Here is a 21,617-nt window from a genome sequence, read left to right on the forward strand (position 1 = left end):
ATACGATATGAAACTATGACATGTAACACAGTTAAAAATTTCGTTTCAACTTTATAATACGATGCCAATTTTGAATTTTGTCATAGATGCATCTAATGCTCGCTTGTTATTTTGAGTAATAACTCAGATGTTTATCTTTGGGATTCGATTACTAAAAGAAAAAATATTTGTTACTTAATAACATAAGATTAGAATAATTACCCAACCCAACATACAACGCTCTAACACTGTGTTAAATTTATGTTTAATTACCATCTAAAATAAATAATTATGTAGACGTCTCAAAAATCAGTTGTTCCTAATAAATCAGTGACGACGACAATATCGCGATTATAAATCTAAAAGACTTTATTTTTAGAACGTAAACAAAATTTCAACACCAAACTTAAGGTTAGTGAAATCGACGCTCCATTTAAAAATAAAGTGCTTAAAATACGTTCGAAAATACCGAAATAAAAATTCAACCGGTCGAAAACTTATTTGCTTACGGGGAAAAATCTTATCTTTTAAGGGCCGTGATTTGTAGCGCATGCGTTGTAAATTTTCATCTCCTTCAAACCAGTGTGTACGGATTCTCGCTCCCCGACGGACTTGATCAGGCATGACCTTTGAAACTCCGCATATTTACGTAAAAATATCGTATATTTTATGTGAATATTAATTTGAAAAAGTGTACTAAACTGAGATATTCTATCGAACTCATGTTTGTAGAGCTGTATTGAATTGTTCGTTAATTATTGTTGGTGTTTATAGTGATTATGAATTTGTAATTGTGCAAGTTGACATTACAAGTTGAAAGTTTAGAAGTTTTAATTAGGTAACAATGGATAGTGAAATTTTGGTGAGTTTACAATAAGTTTGACTCATTTTAGGATAAGAAAAAACTGTCCTTTACCAATTTTTTTGTGATAGTTATCATAAGAAAAAATAAGACGTTTAAAGGATACTTCCGCGCGATTTGTACTGGTTCGCGTTATTGCGTAGGTAAGCTTTTCATCTTATTTAAATTGTGTGATGAACGTCTTGGCTTCGAAAATTTGATTTTTTGACGGATACTATGAATTTAAAATTAAAATATATTATGCAGTAGTATTAGGCACCCTATTTAATTATTCTATTGATATTCTGCAATTGCATAGTAGATTTTATAAAATAATAAATAATATAAAATCCCCTCAATGTGCAATCAATCAATGCGCTTTATGATTATAATATAATTAATTCATAGAACATCTCTTAAATGATGCATTTGCTTTAGAATTTCGATCTGTGTCATAGGTTATTGTTAAATGAACAATATCCTGGATGTCGCATTTTAATCACCTAAGAGCACTCTGAAAACCAATTTTGGGTCAATTAATACTTCATTTTGAAGCAATGGCCATATTTGAAGGGGCATTCAAGTATTGAATTTCGTTTGAGTATACGTTTTACGCTTCGGTATTCCTTTTTTGGTTGTTATTACTATTAGAAATTCATGGCAGTGCTATTACTATTTTAGAGTTTGAAATAATCTTAACTACGTTAATATAAAGAGAAGTTGTGAATTTTTGTTTAATGACAATATGCCGACTCTATTATTTTACTGTCTTCAGTAGCTATAAAAAAAGATGTTTTCTTGAACTCTGAAAATTGGAAAGACCTGTTTAGGCATTTAAATTATGGTATTTGTATAATATCTAGGATATGTGAAAGTATCGTAGCTAACTGCTACGAATATATATAATTTTCGTAGTTCGTAGCAGATAGCTATGATATTCCGTAGTTCACTACGAACATTTATATTCGGCTTATAGCCGGCAGCTTTTTTTATATATTATAGGTATTTTATGCTTTTACTAAACGAATGTTTCAAATCGGTTTCAATCAATTATATATATAATATGTACTTCGATTTCAAATTGAATATGATTGAATATTTTTTAATAGTTTAAAGTATAGGAAGAACAGTTCTTAAAAAAAAAGAATGATTAGATCGATTTATTTTTGAGTGGAGCTTTCCTCTCTTCATTTTGATAATTGACAGAATTGTTTGATAATGACTTTTATTCTCAGTAACGTCATATTCAGCCCTACGTTCACCCGTCCAATTTTTTATTAAAAGTAACCCATATAATATTAAAGTGTTCTTTGTGTTCCTTTAATAAATTCCTAAAATTTTAGAAGTAATGTAAGACTTGGACAAGGATATAATTAATTGTAATTAAATACATAATTCAGGTACTTATTAGGTATAGGTACTTACAGTTTTCTCATAAGTAGTTAAAGTAATTAATAACTATTTAAGAATTCGTCAAAGTATGCAATTCTTCAAGCAACATGCTCGTGGATCTTAATTTATATACACGCTAATCGCTATATTTCATCACAAGCTGCGAAGCGCTTTAGTTCTAAAAGCCTTACAAAAAACTTGAATAAATTATTAGAGATGAGAAAATGTGTTCATTTTTTATCATGTCATCTACTATTAACGTGTCTGGCCTAGTATAGAAGGCTTAGTATAAATATTTTATAACAACTTGTTCTTAAAGCCTTAAGCGAAAACAGCAATAACCACGAAGTTTGGTCATAATTATAAACATAAATTGACTTGGACTTTAGCTGATTGTAGAGTGAAATTATCTATATAAAAATTGTAGCGAGATTAGAAATCTAAAATATATATAGGAAGCTGTTGGTTTTCTGTTGGAAGGGCTTATTTTTTATTGTATACTTGCTTTCCGTCCGCGGTATCGCCCGCTTTGTCTATAAAACCTAATAAATTATATTTTAAAACCTTTTTGAATCACTCTATCTATTAAGAAAACCGCATCAAAACCCGTTGCGTGGTTTTAAATATATATATGCATACATAGGAATATAGGGACAGAGAAAGCGACTTTGTTTAATACTAGGGAGTGATGTATATTTCATTTCCATTGTTGTTCGTAGGCGTTTTGAGAGAAGGTGTCATCTCAAATAAGATTGGCGCAATATTATACATACATACCGTAAAAAATATATTTTAGTTCGTAACCGAATGTGAGGTAATAATGTAAGAGGGTTTGCAGTTGGAAATATTATGTACTTAAATAGGTATAGGCGATTATGTGACGTTGTTTGAACTTAATTTTGATAATAGTTGCAAAATTAAACTTAATTGTTAAGATATATTGCATTGTCTTTGTGAGCTTTTCCAGTGATCAAAACGTAAATGGCTGGAAAAGCTACGCCTACATTACAATATCCTCGCCCAGATTAGACTGGAATTGTTTTCATCTTTCATCAGACCCATTTCTTTGCTTATTTTAGTTCTTAACGACCGTTTAACAAAATATTGTGAATGATAATTTACCTACCTTCTTTTAAAATTATAAAGAAATATATATAATTTAATTACTTCTTAATCTTTTGGGAAATAAAGAACTTACTAATTTCCTTTTCCATACAGGAATATTACTGGTAATAAAACATATTTGACCATCAGCTGCTAGCCATTCTGTTTTGATTTTACTACGCTAGTTATACGAGCTTGTCGCAGTTAAGAAAATATACGACTTAAGTAAATTACCCAATCGCTTCCATTAACCAAATTAATGTGACGAGAACAAACAAATAGCTATCCACTAATGTGATTACTCTAATTATATAGAAAGTGTATCTTCCCGTAAAAACCTATTTATGCAAGGAAATGCAGCTTTTACTCAGCAAAGGTGCTTTTTCACTGATAATGTGATAAGATGTGTAGATGTGCGAGGAATGTGTTGGTAAGAACCAATCATATCGCTTCATTGAGTTTGAAGTTTTAATCGATACTATTGGTTATTTACAAATACATTCCCTACACATCCTCGCACATTATTGGTGGAAAAACACCCTTATTGCAATTTTATAGAAAGAACTCGAATATACTGTAATCGCGTTTTCTCTAAAGTAACACCTGGAATACTAATCGATAGTTAAACGATTTTGCATTGTAAATGTTATGTTGAATTCCTTAGTACCCTGTGTAATTCAGATTGATTGTGGCAGGAAGCGATCCAGCGAAGCGGGGTATACTATGTATTATCTCTGTGACGTATAATTTATATCTTGACTAGCTCTCCACCCGCGGCTTCGCCCGCTGTATCTAAAACCTAATAAATTATACATATAAATCTTCCTCTTCAATGACACTATCTATTAAAAAAACACATTGTTGTTGTGTTGTTGCGTACTTTTAATGATTTAAGCATACATAGGGACAGAAAAAGCGACTTTCCTTTATACTAGTAGTGATATACGCAGGCGAATATCATTGCCTATGTGTAACTATATAGCATATTTTTGTAGTGAATATAAACAATACCATTATCACGAATAATCTTTTTACACTTTACTAATACAAGTTTACACTAGGATTACATAAGCGAGTGGAAGCTAATTGTTTTTGCAGCAATATACGAGTGTTGTAATTTGGATTACAAATGTGGATTTGCTTTTAGCCCTACTAAATGTGGATCCCCGGATCCGAACGAGTGAATTAAAATTCAAATCACGCTCGATGTGTGAGCACGATAAACAAGAAAATGGTTATTTATTACAATCCTGCTTTGACATGGAAATAAAATGTCAAAAGTGAGTCTTATCGTTACTATTCTGAGTAATGTTACTTTGTATCTGATTGGAGAGAACATCATACTTATTCAATATTCATACTACGTATTTGTACTGAAATTAAAATTATTATTTCATTCTTCATTTATTAATATTTATCACTAAAATAATAAGGTATGTTACGATGACGTGGTATAAAAAGAGTAGCAAAGCTTGCGTAATTCATTAATCGGGTGCATATAGAGCGAGCAGCTTCGCGAACAGCTTTTATCGCTCAGTTCGTTTTAATTATTATTTGTATAGCTCTCAGAAAGTCCAAATTATGAAGAATTAGCTTTCCACCCGTGGCTTCGCCATGTCAAAGAAAAACCCACATATGTAGTTCCTGTTCTTGTGGGATTCGCGCGATAAAACCTATCCTATGTCCTTTCTCAGGCCTCAAGCACTCTACCAGATTCCATCCAAATCGAACCAGTGTTTGAAGCGTGAAGAAGAGAGAGACAGTAACTTTCGCATAAGTTATAATACCTATTCATTAAGGTGCTGTTTTATTATAGAAAACGGTAGGCATTTATCGTATAGGAGCTAGCAACGTTGACAAGAGAGAATTTTAGTATAGTTGGTTCTTTGATAATATACTGTTTCTCTTCCTATTTCGGTTAGAGTCCGGGCTGTCTGGCTGGCCGCAGTGGTTGCGTTTATTAGTGCGCATCTTATCTGCATAAAGTCATTTATTAACGCGTAATTTTTTGATGTTGATGTAATTTCACTTATTTCGATGACATTTTAATTATTTTGAAATAAAAAATTGCGTATGGCACCTATTTAACAACGAAAAAAACGTATTGCAATAAAAAAAATATGTCTGATGGATCTATCTAAAGGCAAAAGATTAAAAATTACGCGTTAATAAATGACTTTAAATTACGGATATTTTCCTGTGCGCACTAATAAACGCAACCACTACCGCCAGCCAGACAGCGCGGACTCTAACCGAAATAGCAAGAGAAACAGTATATCAAAAACCCAACTATACTAAAATGACTTTTTTTAAAACGTTAATAGCTCCCGTACCATTATAATATACAGCCCACTCGCTAATTGAAAGGAAAAGATAAAACACTATGGATCTTCGGTAAATGTATTGAAACTCCCGTGAAGATTGTGACCCAAAGCGTGAAAATAAGTGGCTCTCATGAATACGTGATTTTAATAAATTTTATTAATAACACGAGCTGTCAGGCTAAGATTTATGTGACTTTTTACCCGTGTTCAATGTTCATATTATGGTGTAATTAAATAATTTTTACATATTTTTAAGTGGCCTAGAAATGTAAGTTAAGTAAAACGTTATTCTGATATATTTAAAAAAATAATTATTACTAAAATATGGAGGTAAAATTTGTATGTTTTTTTGGAAAAAATGTGATATATTGTTATATTAATCTTCTTATACAAAAATGAATCGCAAAATGTGTTGGTAAGCGCATAACTTGAGAACGGCTGAACCGATTTCGATAATTATTTTTTTATTATATTCCTTGAAGTACGAGGATGGTTCTTATGTAGAGAAAACGTAAACATGTACCACGGGCGAAGCCGGGGCGGACCGCTAGTTTATGATATTTTTAATTATAATTAGTTTTCAAATAACGCTATCTTTCACGCAGAGAAAGAACTATTATATTATCTATTATAATGTTCTTAAAGATCAGTTTTTGGGCCGAAAACTTTGACAATATTATCATAGAAATATTTGTGAAGGTCCATAGCAAACTATTAGAAATGCCTTAAATGTCTTAAAGGGATGACATTGGTATTTATGTAAGAATTCTATATTGTATCTATTGCTGTAGGTTGTCTTGAAGGGAAAAGCAATATTAAGATCTGGTTGAAACACTCCTTTATATTTGAATAGGTAACTATTGCTAACAGTTACTCTTCAATAAGAAATAGAATATTTGAGAAAGATGTGAATATATTATATTTAAAATAAGCTGCAAAATAAAACAAATGATACATATATTATATGAATATGATACTTAGCTTTATCGTGTGTATCTTATACTATACACTATTTTGTTTAAAGGAAATTCACACAAAATGCTATGCTATATATTATGTAGATTATGTGTTATTTTTAGGAATACAAAATATGCTCGATTTAATCTATCTATAAATTTTAGGAATTCTCATAATAATCATCCTTTTGATATGCGTATAAAATTTCATTTCTCTGTACCATAATATAATATTTGTCACTTCGTTGATTAATTGATTTAAATAAACGAATAATCATTTCTACGTATCGTAGCTTAATTATGATATCAATGATGTTCATTGTTTGTTTATAAAACATATTAGTTTGAACAAACCCCATATTAATAAGCGGCTCAAAATTAACCACGAAACCGTAAATTGCAATAAATGGACTATGAAAGTAAGCCACAACTAAGAGAGATTAATTGATATCTACTTTAATCAAGTATTACAAACAATACATACAATTTATATTAGTGCTAGTAATTATACTCGTTTGCCACTTGTTGTGGCCATTTTAATAGTTAAACTGATACATTTTTTAACTGGCAGAATCATTTTTCTGTCATATATAAAAATAAACATAATTTTTGCCTTGTCTGTTAACAATAGGGTTGACTGAAACAGAGAGTATATAAATATTGCGACGATAAAAATATCATCTCATATTTAGGGCAATGACATAGAAAATTACACATGCCAATGTCTAGCTTATCCAGAGGTCATCTATAAGTTGGATGTCGAAAATGGGATAACTTTAGTATCATATCAGTAATGAAGGATGACGAATAGTCCAATGATTTTACGTAGTGGAGATTCGACAAAAATATATTTTAAATAGAGGGGTCTGCATAGAGCTAGCAGCCTCGCGAGGCAATTGCTTCGCGAAGCAGCTCGGTCGGTGTGGACGTGGCTGAGCCGAGGAAAATGTTGCGTACCCTTTTGTTTATAAACCTTTTCAATAATGTTAATATTGTGAAGAAAAATATTGTGTCATATGAAAGAAAAGAGATAAATCGTTCATTCGATTTTGTAGCCTTTGAGCCTTCTAGAATTTTTAGACTAATACATATTATAAAAAACACAACCAAAACCAGACTAACATATTTTGTTGTTGTTCATTTTAGCATTTTGTTAGCTACATACTCTTAAATATTTCAGTTCTATAAACCTCTGGTCAATTGGATCGTCGATATCTAATTAAACGATACTATCTAGTAATATCGTAATACAACCAGCATTACAAGCTATATACGAAGATAGATGAATAAGCAAATAAGACAGTCCAAGAAGAATTGCTGAAATACAAAATAAGCATGCACAAGGAACATTTATCAATGTCAGGCGTAACTGTAATCGTATTAGCATAATTGAATCCAGATTTAGCCAGATGAATTGTAAACATTGCTTATTAGAGCATGTAAATGCTATATTATCGAAATGCAAAATAATTTAAATAACATCAGGCATTTAACGGTCTAATTGCTTTACAAATAAATGATATTGCACGTATTATAACGAATGTAATTCTAAATGTGCTATGAATAATAATATTATGTTTTAAAGAATAAATATTAATAGTGTATATTGGAGTATCGTTTATTCTAAAGTTTTGCAGATACATTTGTCTTCGTCGACTTTGAATAATCAATCAACCAATTATTTTTAGACGTTGTTAATCCATCCTGTCGGCGGATATTTTCTCAAATTAATTAAATTAAATTAAATTATTGAAACAAGAAGTTAAGCCGGCAGTTAAGTAAAATTGATTTAAATTTAAATTATTAATTAAATACTTAGGTTAAAAAGGAGATTGGTAGACACAAACAACTCTCACTCGTTCGTTTGGGATAGGTAATCATTATCAGAAAAAAATGAGCTTTTTTCTAACTTTTCTTAATAATGTGCAAATAATGACAAATAATCACATTACCTACTACATAATATTTAAAACATTGTCGCTTTCTCTGTCCCTATATTATCACAATGTAGGTATGCTCAAATCATTAATGGAATTGAAGAGGAGCTTTTTACTTACATAAACTACTAGGTTTCCGCCCGCGGTTTCGCCCGCGCAATAAAGAAAAATCCGCATAGTTCCCGTTCCCGTGGGATTTCCGGGATAGCGTCATTTTCTCGGGATAAAAAGTAGCCTATGCCCTTTCTCGGGTATCAAAATATCTCCATACCAAATTTCATGAAAATTGGTTCAGTAGTTTAGGCGTGATTGAGTAACAGACAGACAGAGTTACTTTTGCATTTATAATATTAGTATGGATTAGGTTTTAGACACAGCGGGCGAAGCCGCAGGCGGAACGCATGTTATATTTATGAGACGAAGAAATGTACGAAATGAAAACATTATAAAAAATACGTGATAGCACTAAAGCAACATAATTAAAAAAAAGCTCATCTTGAACTAATTTTGCATTTCAATTATCCAGACGCGTGAGAAAATCTCTTTAACAAGCACGTCAAGTTAATGAAAAATAGGCTAAAGCAAAATTTTATAAGTTTTTGAACAGCCTTCGTTCGACAATTGGCTCATTTTCAGCACGTGTCCCCTTTTTATCGTACCTCATTGATAATCGAAACGAATTTTTTTAATCAATTATTCATGAGTTTTATATTAAGACCAGAATTCTAGAATATCAGTATAAATCTAAATTAATCTTTGAGCCTTTCTATCTTGTAAAGCCGTATTTTTTTACTTACATGAATGTAATCTTATATCAGCATACACATTATATACCATATCCACAACATATGAAGTTATATTTTGCTATTACTCCTTTTTCATGTTTAAGAATGAAAGAATGAAATGAAAGAGAAAGAACTTTACTGTGTCTCAACAAAACCGCTAAAAAAACATTAACCGAATTGGTCGAGCCGTTCTAAATTCTTACGCTTAGCAACACATTTATTTTTGACGTGACAACGTCTTACAATTCGATAGAGCCGGCTGCACGCACGAAAAAACATGACTCATGCGGCGTTACCTCGCTCTGAGGCGTTCCATGTAAGGCTTGAAGTGCAAGCGAGAGCACATTTTTCTACTCATGTGGTGAGAACGCGGATCGAGTGACAAAGAAGCACAATCGGACGTTGTCACGTTCAACTATCGTCAGTAAACCGACTTTACAGACAACCAATTTTTTTATAAAGCTCACACTTTCGTGAAGTACAGTATCCTCTTATAAGCCTTAAGACAGACACGCTTCACTTTTGTATTATTATATAGCATCAAGGTCTTTCTTTTTATAAATGGCACATCCTGGTCCCATTGAGAAAGGCTTCTGTCAAGATCAAGTTATATTAAGATTCTCTTCACTTAAGCATAAACTGTACTGTGTGAATATATTATCTTCTTTATATATAAAAATGAATCGCAAAATGTGTTGGTAAGCGCATAACTCGAGAACGGCTGAACCGATTTCGATAATTCTTTTTTTATTATATTCCTTGAAGTACGAGGATGGTTTTTATGTAGAGAAAACTTAAATATGTACCACGGGCGAAGCCAGGGCAGACCGCTAGTCTTATATATAAAAATGAATCGCAAAATGTTTTGGTAAGCGCATAACTCGAGAACGGCTGAACCGATTTCGATAATTCTTTTTTTATTATATTCCTTGAAGTACGAGGATGGTTCTTATGTAGAGAAAACGTAAATATTATGTACCACGGGCGAAGCCGGGGCGGACCGCTAGTCTTATATATAAAAATGAATCGCAAAATGTGTTGGTAAGCGCATAACTCGAGAACGGCTGAACCGATTTCGATAATTCTTTTTTTATTATATTGCTTGAAGTACGAGGATTGTTTTTATGTGGAGAAAACGTAAATATGTACCACGGGCGAAGCCGGGGCGGACCGCTAGTTGCAGATAAAATTAAATTTTAACAATTATTGAACTTTAATTTAATTTACTTGTATAGTTATGTATCGAAAAATTAAAAAAATCTATACTAATATTATAAAGCTGAAGAGTTTGTTTGTTTGAACGCGCTAATCTCAGGAACTACTGGTCCGATTTGAAAAATTCTTTCAGTGTTAGATAGCCCATTCATCAAGGAAGGCTATATTATACCATCACGCTAAGACCAACAGGAGCGGAGCCAGCTAGTATTATTATATAATTTAAAGTTATGTATAACAAACACCAGAGTGATTTAAATTTGCTAAACTGATAATACAGAGAGGTTATCACAGTTCTAACGAACAAAATCGTTCTTATGTTAAAATCTGGGTTATTACTATCCTATAATTATTCATTATCTTTAAAGAACTACCTTTAGCTTACAAATCCATTATTTAATTTATTTATATCAATCTTACATTTTATTCAAACGTCACCCGTAATTATTTAAGAAGTGACGAGACCCAAATTCAATTCTACTTAAATCCAAAGAGAAATTTTAATGAGGCTATATTCAAATTATAGATTAATGGAAGTCTATAAAATTCACGGCCCAAGTATATAAAATTTTTCTTAAGTGATTTATTTAAATGATTTTCATTAATGAGATAGATATTAAAAGTTTTGGACTTATACAAAAATTTAAGAAAATATTCACCAAATAATTGATATTCAGTTTGATATTTTGCATTCTCTGAAGGAAGCAGGAATTTAGGTAATAAACGAACAGACATTGTTAAAATTAAAAACAGAAGAATTTTTAAAATACCGAAAAATATATACAGGTAAATTTTTGTTATATGAATACATTTCGTATGTGCATAAAATGCTATCCAACATATATCACACAAAACATAATTAAAACTCAAATATTATGTTGATTAAAAAGGTGGCGAATAGTACAAAGAAAATGCAAAATATAACGGACCGAACGGACCGCCATCACATACATGTTCGTCGATTCTTTTAAAAATAGTTTGTCATCTTCGGTACACCAATTATTCTTTTAAAATTAATTCTTTCGCTAAGAAATTAAAAACATTTTTCTATAACAATAAACAGTTTAATCTTTACTACGTTTTTGATTTAGTAAGTTTATTCAAGTTGCTCTATACCTAGCTAACCTGCTTGATAGTAATATTTTTCCAGATTTATTCCATTTTATTTTAATAAAATCATCAGCATCATTCAACTATCAGCTATTGATATAATATAAACATTTTTGTTTCATTTATAAAATATTTTGGAGAGAATGAGACAAACACTAAAGAAGCCTGTATTCATCGATCTCCAGATCGATGGTAATCATCTAATTATGTAGTTCTCCTTTTTTGCAATCAGTACAAAAATTCTAAAACAAGAATACGTGAAACATTTCAGCCTTTCGGTATATTAATCACTTCTTATAAATTTCATATGACAAAGTTATTCTACCCTACATACTATTCAAGGAATTCAACGGTAAAGTTAAACAATTGTCGCTCATATAGGTATTATTTCATATTAAACACCGCTAAGAGAAGTTTGCTTCAGTCTCTCTTATGTATTCACAGTTTTGAACCTAGTCGATTATAGTATAGAAATTCAGGTCAAATTAATTGAAAACCGATCATTAGAACTATGCCGTAAACTATGAAAATTGTATTTTAGCAGCGTGAAGCCATGAGGTATACGTGTTTAGTTCTTACATCCGCTATCGACAAAGTTAAATTGTTTTGTATTTAGAGTCACGCTTTGCTGAGGTTAGATTATTAGATCTTAATTGGGTTTTTCTGTAATAATAACACTATGACAATTTAGATAGTAGTCTGTCATTGCTTTTTTAACTGATGAAATCAAAATGTGGCACGAAAGAAAAACCTAAAAACTTAAAAATTTAAATACATTATTATTAATCGTGAGTAAATTTATTGATGTTATATACAATGTATTTGCTTTGGCAATCATACCGTGAGTAATTTGTGTTTAAGATTGTCTATAAATTTTTAAACTAATCGTTTTTCATAAGCTTGAATGTATATTACAAAATGAGTTTAAACGTAAAATTTGTCTTCTTTCTCAATTGCTTGAAACTACACCCACATCGATTTTTGATAAAATATTGTGATATTATGCGAAATTAAGTTGACAATTTATGAGTGAAATTGCGAGCGTATATTATAAAATCTACTAGAGGTCCGCCCCGGCTTCGCCCGTGGTACATATTTCGCAATAAAAGGTAGCCTATGTTCTTTCTCGGGTATCAAAATATCTCCATACCAAATTTCATGCAAATTGGTTCAGTAGTTTAGGCGTGATTGAGTAACAGACAGACAGACAGAGTTACTTTCGCATTTATAATATTAGTATGGATTTATCTTTATTAAGAAGAAACACACGACACAAATACCTTTAAAACATATTAAAATGTTGATTATATTCTCGTAAAGCCACCAGATAGGTACCATTAAAATAAAATTTCAAAAGGAAATAACCGCTATGTTATAAGATCTCAAAGTCAAAGGCGCAAACTAAAAATAAAATCATTATATTAAAATTTCTCCGATTTAAATGAGCATGCTGTAATTATAGAAGCCAAAAAATATACAACCCAATTAAAAAGCCACCAGTATCAACAGGTGTACAAGAGAAAATAATAAAAGAGAAACGTTTAAATGATTTGTTCTTAAAAATTAATGTACACGAATAATTTTACCTCGAGAACATTTAGTGGCCAACGTTGTTAAAGCTCGTGAGGCCTTTTCAAATGCACGAGCTTCTGTGAAGCGTGAAAATAGAGAACATTTTTCATGAAAACCCGCAAAAATGTAACGTCGCATTTGTGTTAGTGACCACGATGTCATTCCTGTCGATATTTCTGGAAGCTATTTTTGTATTGTGGAAAATATGAGCAGAGCTGGGTAAAGAAAATACTGGAATTCTTAATATGAAAAAATTCTTAAGTTGAAAATGTATATATGACAATTCGATTTTTTTGTAGAGTCCCATTTTTTTATGTGCGTCAAAGGTTTACTTTTGTCACCAATTCCATATAGTACCACACTGTACAACATTATTATTACTCTATGAATCTATAATCTACGTAGTACCTTTTACATAATTTTTATATTCAAAATATAAGACATTGTCTTTATTATTCAATTCCTGTTAGGCAATAATAATTAATTTATCAGTTCCTTGGTTCATACAGCTCAACTGTAAAACAATAATTTCACACGTCACTTAATTACAAAAAAAAACAAAGAATATCGAAGTCTTCATTTTAAATAGAAACTCACGCGGAAAATTCACTATTGTGTGCGCAGCCAGCTCGCTGAACATCAAAGGACTTTCGAGTGTCAACAACATGAAGTTAATTCTTACAAATTATTGTTTTCATCAAGGAAATATTGTTATGTCTGATTTTATAGCGCGAAATTTGAGCCATTAAAACCCAGTCAATTTTAAGTGTCAGTGTTATTACTAGGGTTCTGTAATTACACCACCTCTCTAATTTAGTTAGGTTTTATTGCTAGCGTAGCAATTTATTGGATTATGTTTAATGCGTAGAGCTTATAATTATGAGGTCGAGGCGTGGTTGAAAGGGCTTTTTCATTTCAGTGGTGACGTTAAGCTATTTTGGCTGAAATTTGTGCAAGTGATGAAGCAGGGATAATGACGCTTTGAACAAGTAATGAAAAATTTTGTAACTGCAATTATTTCAAGAGGTTTTATGCATAATATGATGCCATGAATGAACGATTTTTTCAACTGATTTTGAAAATTATTTCACATGAAGAAAGTTGCATTGTTACAGAGTAGGTATTATAAATTTAGCAGGGTGAACACAGGGGAAGTGGCAGGTTTATGATACATGATATTATATTGTAATAAAAGTCAAATTAATTATTGTCGAACAAAGAAAATTAAATTTTGGCAGAGCGCAATTTTCTATTATAAAATTTGTCTCTAGAAAATTTTTATTTTTGCTCTAAGTATTTAAATAAATTGGGCTCAAATATAGATTATCTAAGCTTAATTTGATTGAATAAGATTAGAAATGTGATATTGAGGGGATGGCACTTATAAACTCTATTTTACTTCAATTAATTTTCAATTAATTCTTGTGATTAATTCTATTTGCTATTTTCTAACATTAAATTCCACTATAATTCAATTATTTCAACGTTTTGAGTGTCCTTATATGTTATCACAACGAATTTAAAAATACGATTTTAAAATATTGGCGTGTAATTTTTATCACAAAATTACACACCATAATCCATACTATCCATACTAATACTATAAATGCGAAAGTAACTCTGTCTGTCTGTCTGTTACTTAATCACGCCTAAACTACTGAACCAATTTTCATGAAATTTGGTATGGAGATATTTTGATACCCGAGAAAGGACATAGGCTACTTTTTATCCCGGGAAAATGATGTAATCCCGGAAATCCCACGGGAAAGGGAACTATGAAGGTTTTTCTTTGTAAACCTAGTAAATTATAAAATTATATTTTAAATTAACTTGATTCGGATTTTAAATGTGCTTGAGATTCAAATAAATCAATTTTTAATCATGTTTTGGGTGCACTCACACACATCAGTCACCGTCACGGCACGTCACCGGACAGGATTAAAAAAAAATATGTATCAATAGTTCTAGTATGACTCTGTTCCCACACGACAGTCGCCGGCACGAAATCTATCAGTGACGTCCCCGGTCAGGCACGTCAAATAATCTTTCCATACATGTACCATACTTTTATCCCCACTCACCCGGTGCCGTCACGTCTCAGTTCAGTCAGCGTCGTGCTACCGTCAATTGCTACATGTTCTCTAGCGTGACACACGTCTAATCACTGACTAACCTGATGTATGTGTTCAATGATTCAGTCAAACCGGCGACGTGACTGACGGACAACATGACGGTGACTGGTGTTTGTGGATACGTACACGAACCGTCACCGATCAGTCATCGGTGACTTGACGGTGACTGATGTGTGTGAGTGCACCCTTGGCTTTGTCAGACAGGACGCGTACTTAGCGCGCGTCAGAGCGTTAAGTGGACGCCGCGATATGACGCTAAGATGTGTTCTACTACCATCGTAGAATACCGTCAAACAGAGCGCCGGCGCTAGCAGTACGCAACGCTCTGTCGCGGCGTTAGGACGCTTTAACGTCGGGTGTTGTATTTTTTTACAAATTTTATTTTAGCGTCGGAGTTAATAGGCGTAAAATAATAATAAAATACTGCATAATGACCGAAAATTTGATAGAATTGGTTAGAAAATATCCATGCTTATATAATACGAAGGATAGTTCATATAAACTATAAAGATATATCAATGAAGGCAAAATTGTGGGCACAAATCGGAGAAGAAATTAATGAAACTGGTAAGTAAAAAATTCTTCCGACTCCGGAGTTAATATCGCTGTACCTTGTTTTGTTCGTAAGTAATAATTATGTAAACAACATGCAGCTTTAATAATATCAATTGCTGTGTCCTAACGCGCGCTAAAGCGTTCTGTTTGACGAAGCCTCGCGCGACGTTAAAACAGGACGCTGCAGCGCTACTACGCAGCGCTAAAATACGCGTCCTATCTGACAAAGCCTTTAAATCTTAATTACGTAATTCTATTGCTATATATATTAAAAAAAGCTTTCCGCACGCAAAAATAATAATTTGTCATCTTCTATAAACATTTCCACTCATTTCTATCCAACATATTTTGTTTTTCACACGCACTAATAACACGAAATACCTTTTAAATTTAACTAAGCCGTCGTTTATCTGGAACAGGTTGGTATTTCCAAAGGATTACCTGGTACGAGTTTTATGTACCTGTTTCTGAAGTAACTTTCTAAATAAAATGCTTTCCGCGAATTCATCAAACGTTCGCTACAGTGTGTTTTACGTGTGTAACAATTTGTAACATTTTACTATTGTAAAGTTTTTATGTACCTATGTATTTTTTACGAACGTGGTTCTAGTTTTAAATATTATACTAATGAGGCTTTATATATTTAAAAATACTCAACGACACGACATCGTGTTGTTACAGGACTTAGTACTAAAAAACAGTTGTACATATTTAAATAATTTGTTGGATTTGTCTTCGATACTATCAGGTCTTTAAAACTTGGTCATAGTAATACTTTGTTAAAATATTTTATTGTAAAGTTTATTGTTAGAATAAAATATTTTGACATTTACCACCGATTCGGGAAGCAGTATCTATGGAGAAGAACTGGCAAGAAACTCCATAGTTGTTCACTTATAATACCACAAGAGCTTCAAAATTATCGGATATTTTCCGATAGGTTCATTGCAAACAAATGAAGGAGTCAAGTTTTTAGTCAAGGTTAAAAGGATTTTTCCTGAAAAACTTGACGACTTTATTTGTTTGCAGGGAACCTTGAGGGAAATGCCAGATAATTTTGAAGCTCGTGTGGTATTCGGGAGATTATTTTTCCGTCCCAAATGTCGGCCAATAATTTCACAATTGAATTGAACCTGTCAGTTTGACGTCAACGACCAGAGAAAATTTTCAAAAAATTATCAGTATAATACCATGTAGGTTGTACCACGTGACGTCGAATGGTGCAATTCTATTGGTCGATATTTGGGTCGGAAAAATAATCTTTTAAAATCATGTCAAAATATGAAGTCCTACTATAATATATTATTATCTAACTCATTTGCTCAAATATCTTTAAGAATAAAATCAATACTCAGATCGCCCTTAAAAGCATGCGTTGACATTTTTTCTTCAAAACCTTTTTGCAAATCACGCCAAACCTCCGGAAAAGGTTTCAATTAAGCTTCCCTTTTCCGAGAGCAATTAATGACGATGTATCCCAAGGGATATTTGATATAGTTAGATTGAGTTAGCAGACTCTTTGTGTAAATATTTATTCGCTGTTTATTGACAAAAGATTTAATATTAGTTCCAAGTTTGGCTCTTTAGTCTGGAAACGATTCAGGCCTTGAGGTTAATCTTATCGAGTATTATGTCATTAATTGTTTTCAAGTGGAATTCCTTCGTAAAACAGTTGAAAATAATTGTGTCCATCTTGACGCTGTACGTTCTACTTTCTACGCATTCGGTACCTTAGTGTGAATTTCGATTTATTTTATAAAAAATAAATAATAATAAAAAAGAGTTTATTTTCTCACATTGGTTACATTAAATAAGTACACATTTCCATTACATATAAATAAGTGTGAGACTGGTGCCTAAACTAGGTAATAAAAATTACCTGTATTTTAGGTCACCAGGCCCCCACTCCTCACTTCGTTGGATCACATTTTATTTATACTTGTTGAGAGAAAAGAAAACACTAGAAATAAGAAAAACTACAAAGAATATGTATCCATATCGGTTGCTATAAAACTTTTCACACAAGGTTATTCTTAGCTTCTTCGCAATCAAGGACATACATCAAAACATAAGCAATCGCTCGCGTAGTAAAACTTACAAGCCCGAACATGAAAACAGTTAAAAAGTTATTACGACCCTCATAAAAGCGGGAGACTGAAATTCAAGCTCGCTTATTGCGGGGCAAGTTTCAAGATATATTCTGTAAGATTGTAACACGCCTAGCTACCAATTGTCTTTATTTGTCTCTAGATAGATATAGGCCTTAACATTTACAGCTCGCGGTGATCATATTTTTTACGAAAATTGTGAATATTGCTCCCTAGCGGTCTGACATTTTGGAGATATGCGGCTGGTATTGTCGTAACTCGGAGTAAATAGTCGGCTTAACGGTTTTCCTCGTAATTCAGTTGTTTTCTCTGTTATTAGCATGGAAATTATTCGATGCTCAACTGTAGTAGAATAAAACATTTACATCGTAATTACTTATACTTCTTGTAGACAAAAACGATTTTCTTTCTCGGAATATTATAATGTGAATACAAAAAGTTCGCTGGTAATATTCGCATTCGTTTTTTCTTCGTCTTTATGAGGTTGTTATTTAATACCTACAAATGCATCATTTTGTCAATTATATGGAATTAAAATAATTTTATATAATCATCCACTTTTACTCCATTAAAAGTCCACACTTGATCCTATTTTAAGAATAATCAGTCAACTTACGATCCTATAGCAGCTAAGGGCCAGATGAATTTCACATCTGTTTCGCTGATCGATTTTCTTTACAGCTTAATAAAGTTATCCTGTAATCTGTTATTTTTATTCTTTTCGGTAAGGTATTTATTGCGTTTCATCACTATCAGCCCTTTTTACCGACGTTACCTAAAAGAGTGCTGTTCTTATATTATGGTTTTTTTCCAACGTCTATAGAAAAATACAATATAAGAATAAGAGCATAAATAGTAAGGTACCTAATCTATTATTAAGTAATGCATTTTTTTCACAATTTCTAAACAAACAGAGATCAAACCAAACAATTTGTTTTATATTTCATAATATATTGTTATAACATCACAATAATAATAATATCGAAACCCATATAATATCTACATAAGCACAGAATTAAATATGAGTACTTGTGTAACATAAGCTCATGTTTCGTGGAAGTGATTAAATTTAAATTATTCTTGTGTCAAATGCACTACATAATATTAAAATGTAATATTTTAATGTTATGTTATTCAGTGCAAATGGATTACACGTATCTATACTAATATTATAAAGCTGAAGAGTTTGTTTGTTTGAACGCGCTAATCTCGAGAACTACTGGTCTGATTTGAAAAATTATTTCGGTGTTAGATAGCTCATTTATCGAGGAAGGCTATAGGCTATATATCATCACGCTACGACCAACACGAGAGGAGCCACGGGGGTGAAACCGCGCGGAGCAGCTAGTATAAAATAAAAATGGTTCTCTCTCTGTTTTCAAGTTAACATAATATTATTATGTGATGCACTTTGTATAGGTATGCGAAAATTAAATTTATAATACATATATATTTGATTGTATTATGGTGTGTACGTTAAACTTTTATATTATTTTGAATTTTCGTATTACAATAGAAGTGGAATATTATTGTAAAATGTGTTGTTAAACGCTATAATTATTATATGTTTAGTGATTTTACGCACGGTTATACATTATGTAATTAAATAATAATTATACATTTAGCTTACCTTTTAAAAAAGTCAATCTATTTTATTTGATCGTTCGATCTGATACATAAGTAGATACGTACCTAATAACCCGTACTGGATTAACAATTGACCTATATAGTCCCCCCACTGGGATCACTGGTCTTCGCACATCCTGTTTAGTTCAGCCATTATTTGGGGTCAATTGCTTTTATTAATTATTTATTTTAAGAAATAATAGCATAAAAACCGACGACACTACATGAAGTAGATAAGACTTTTGTTAAGGTTTATCGTTAACGGTTTTTTTAAGTAATAATAAAGATGTGTTTGAGTTTTGAACAGATGGTTTTTACATAGGTATAAAAATACGCTCTTTGAAAAGAGTAAATGAATTCATTTTACTCTTCGTATTGTATATTTAAATTGAACCTATAACCGAATAAATAAAAATATTGCCTTAGTTAAAAAAAAAGGTATGCGTGTACTAGAGTACACACGTAAGAAGTGAAACTTCTTTATGACCTTAAAAATGTCACGAGTATGGCGTAACGCAAAAATGTCACGCGTACGGCGTAACGCAAAAATGTCACGCGTAAGGCGTAACTCTATGGGCGTAACGCAAAAATGTTACACTAAATTTTTGTCCAACCCCGATAAAGAAGTTTCACTTCAAAAATGTATGCGTGTGAAACTTCTTTATGACCTTAAAAATGTCACGAGTATGGCGTAACGCAAAAATGTCACGCGTACGGCGTAACGCAAAAATGTCACGCGTACGGCGTAACTCTATGGGCGTAACGCAAAAATGTTACACTAAATTTTTGTCCAACCCCGATAAAGAAGTTTCACTTCAAAAATGTATGCGTGTGAAACTTCTTTATGACCTTAAAAATGTTACGAGCATGGCGTAACGCAAAAATGTCACGCGTACGGCGTAACGCATAAATGTCACGCGTACGGCGTAACGCAAAAAATTTACACTAAATTTTTGTCCAACCCCGATAAAGAAGTTTCACTTCAAAAAGAAATCAAAAGAAGTACCAATAAGTTTACGCGATATAAGTTTTAAACATTAATGGATTATTTTACCGCGAGTTTTCTAGAGGCTTCTATAAAATAAACAAAAGCAAAAAACCGTGAAGTATCGCTAAGTGGCTATCGAAGCGTTGCTTAATAACTCTTTTCTGAATAATGGCTTAATGGGAGGTAAATTACGCTTAATCAGTTGCATGTAGTTATTAACTGGCCATTACCGTAATCGAAATGAACAAGAATAACAGCTTTTTAAGAACGTAACGATAATTATCGAAAAATTCGAGAATGTTCGTGCTCATTTACTTGTATTCAAGGTTAAAAATCGAATAAAATTCGTTTCACGCCATCGAGATAGAATGTACTACGTACTAGAGAGGCGATCGCTACTACACTCTCTTTAACACGAGCTAGAGGTAAGAATCACAAGTCTCTTTAGTCTGTGTCGGACTGTGCCCCCCGCTTGCCGCGTCAACACGTGTTATTGCTCTGTTCAAAATGCCTTCGTGTTTGCTTAGATATTGTTTTAAAAGTTCCCATAATACAAACAAAGCCCGAGGAGTGACTTTTCACCAGTAAGTTTCCTTATTATGAGTAAGTCATGCATTTTACTAATATTGTTATCATTTTGCGAAAAATCACCACGCGTTCTGCGTTTCGCGCCATTTTTCATAGACTAACAGCACAGACGTGACACTATCGATGAGTCTGTTAAAAAAATGTAACTGGATTTTTTTAACTATGTATATACAATATCTACTAGGAAAGATTACCGTGGTGTAGTATCTAAATATTTATACTTTTACCCGACTACGCAAAGTAAAACGGTAGGTTATATTAAGTAATATTTATTTATTTACCTATTTTTATTTATTAAAAAAAGGTTAATCAACAGTTGTTCCAATAGGATTTATAAATTATTATGCACAACAATTACAAATAAACACAACATTCACAGAAACTAATACAGTAAAAGTTCCTTAA

The 21,617-nt window shown here is 32.0% G+C and overlaps 1 protein-coding gene across 1 annotated transcript in view; it reads left to right on the forward strand.

Annotated features, from left to right (window-relative positions):
• Positions 1-570: 570 nt before the first annotated feature.
• Positions 571-21,617, forward strand: part of LOC149482884 (alkaline phosphatase-like) — an 80,855-nt gene continuing 59,808 nt past the window's right edge. Inside the window, exon 1 of the mRNA XM_089703056.1 lies at positions 571-841. The gene's annotated coding sequence lies outside the window, so the exon portion shown is untranslated. The remainder of the gene's footprint in view (positions 842-21,617) is intronic.

The sequence above is a fragment of the Colias philodice genome, chromosome 14 (genome assembly GCF_061535455.1).
Source record: "Colias philodice isolate Cphi_HAF_F1 chromosome 14, ilColPhil1 Martin Lab GWU primary, whole genome shotgun sequence".
NCBI classification, from domain to species: Eukaryota; Metazoa; Arthropoda; class Insecta; order Lepidoptera; family Pieridae; genus Colias; species Colias philodice.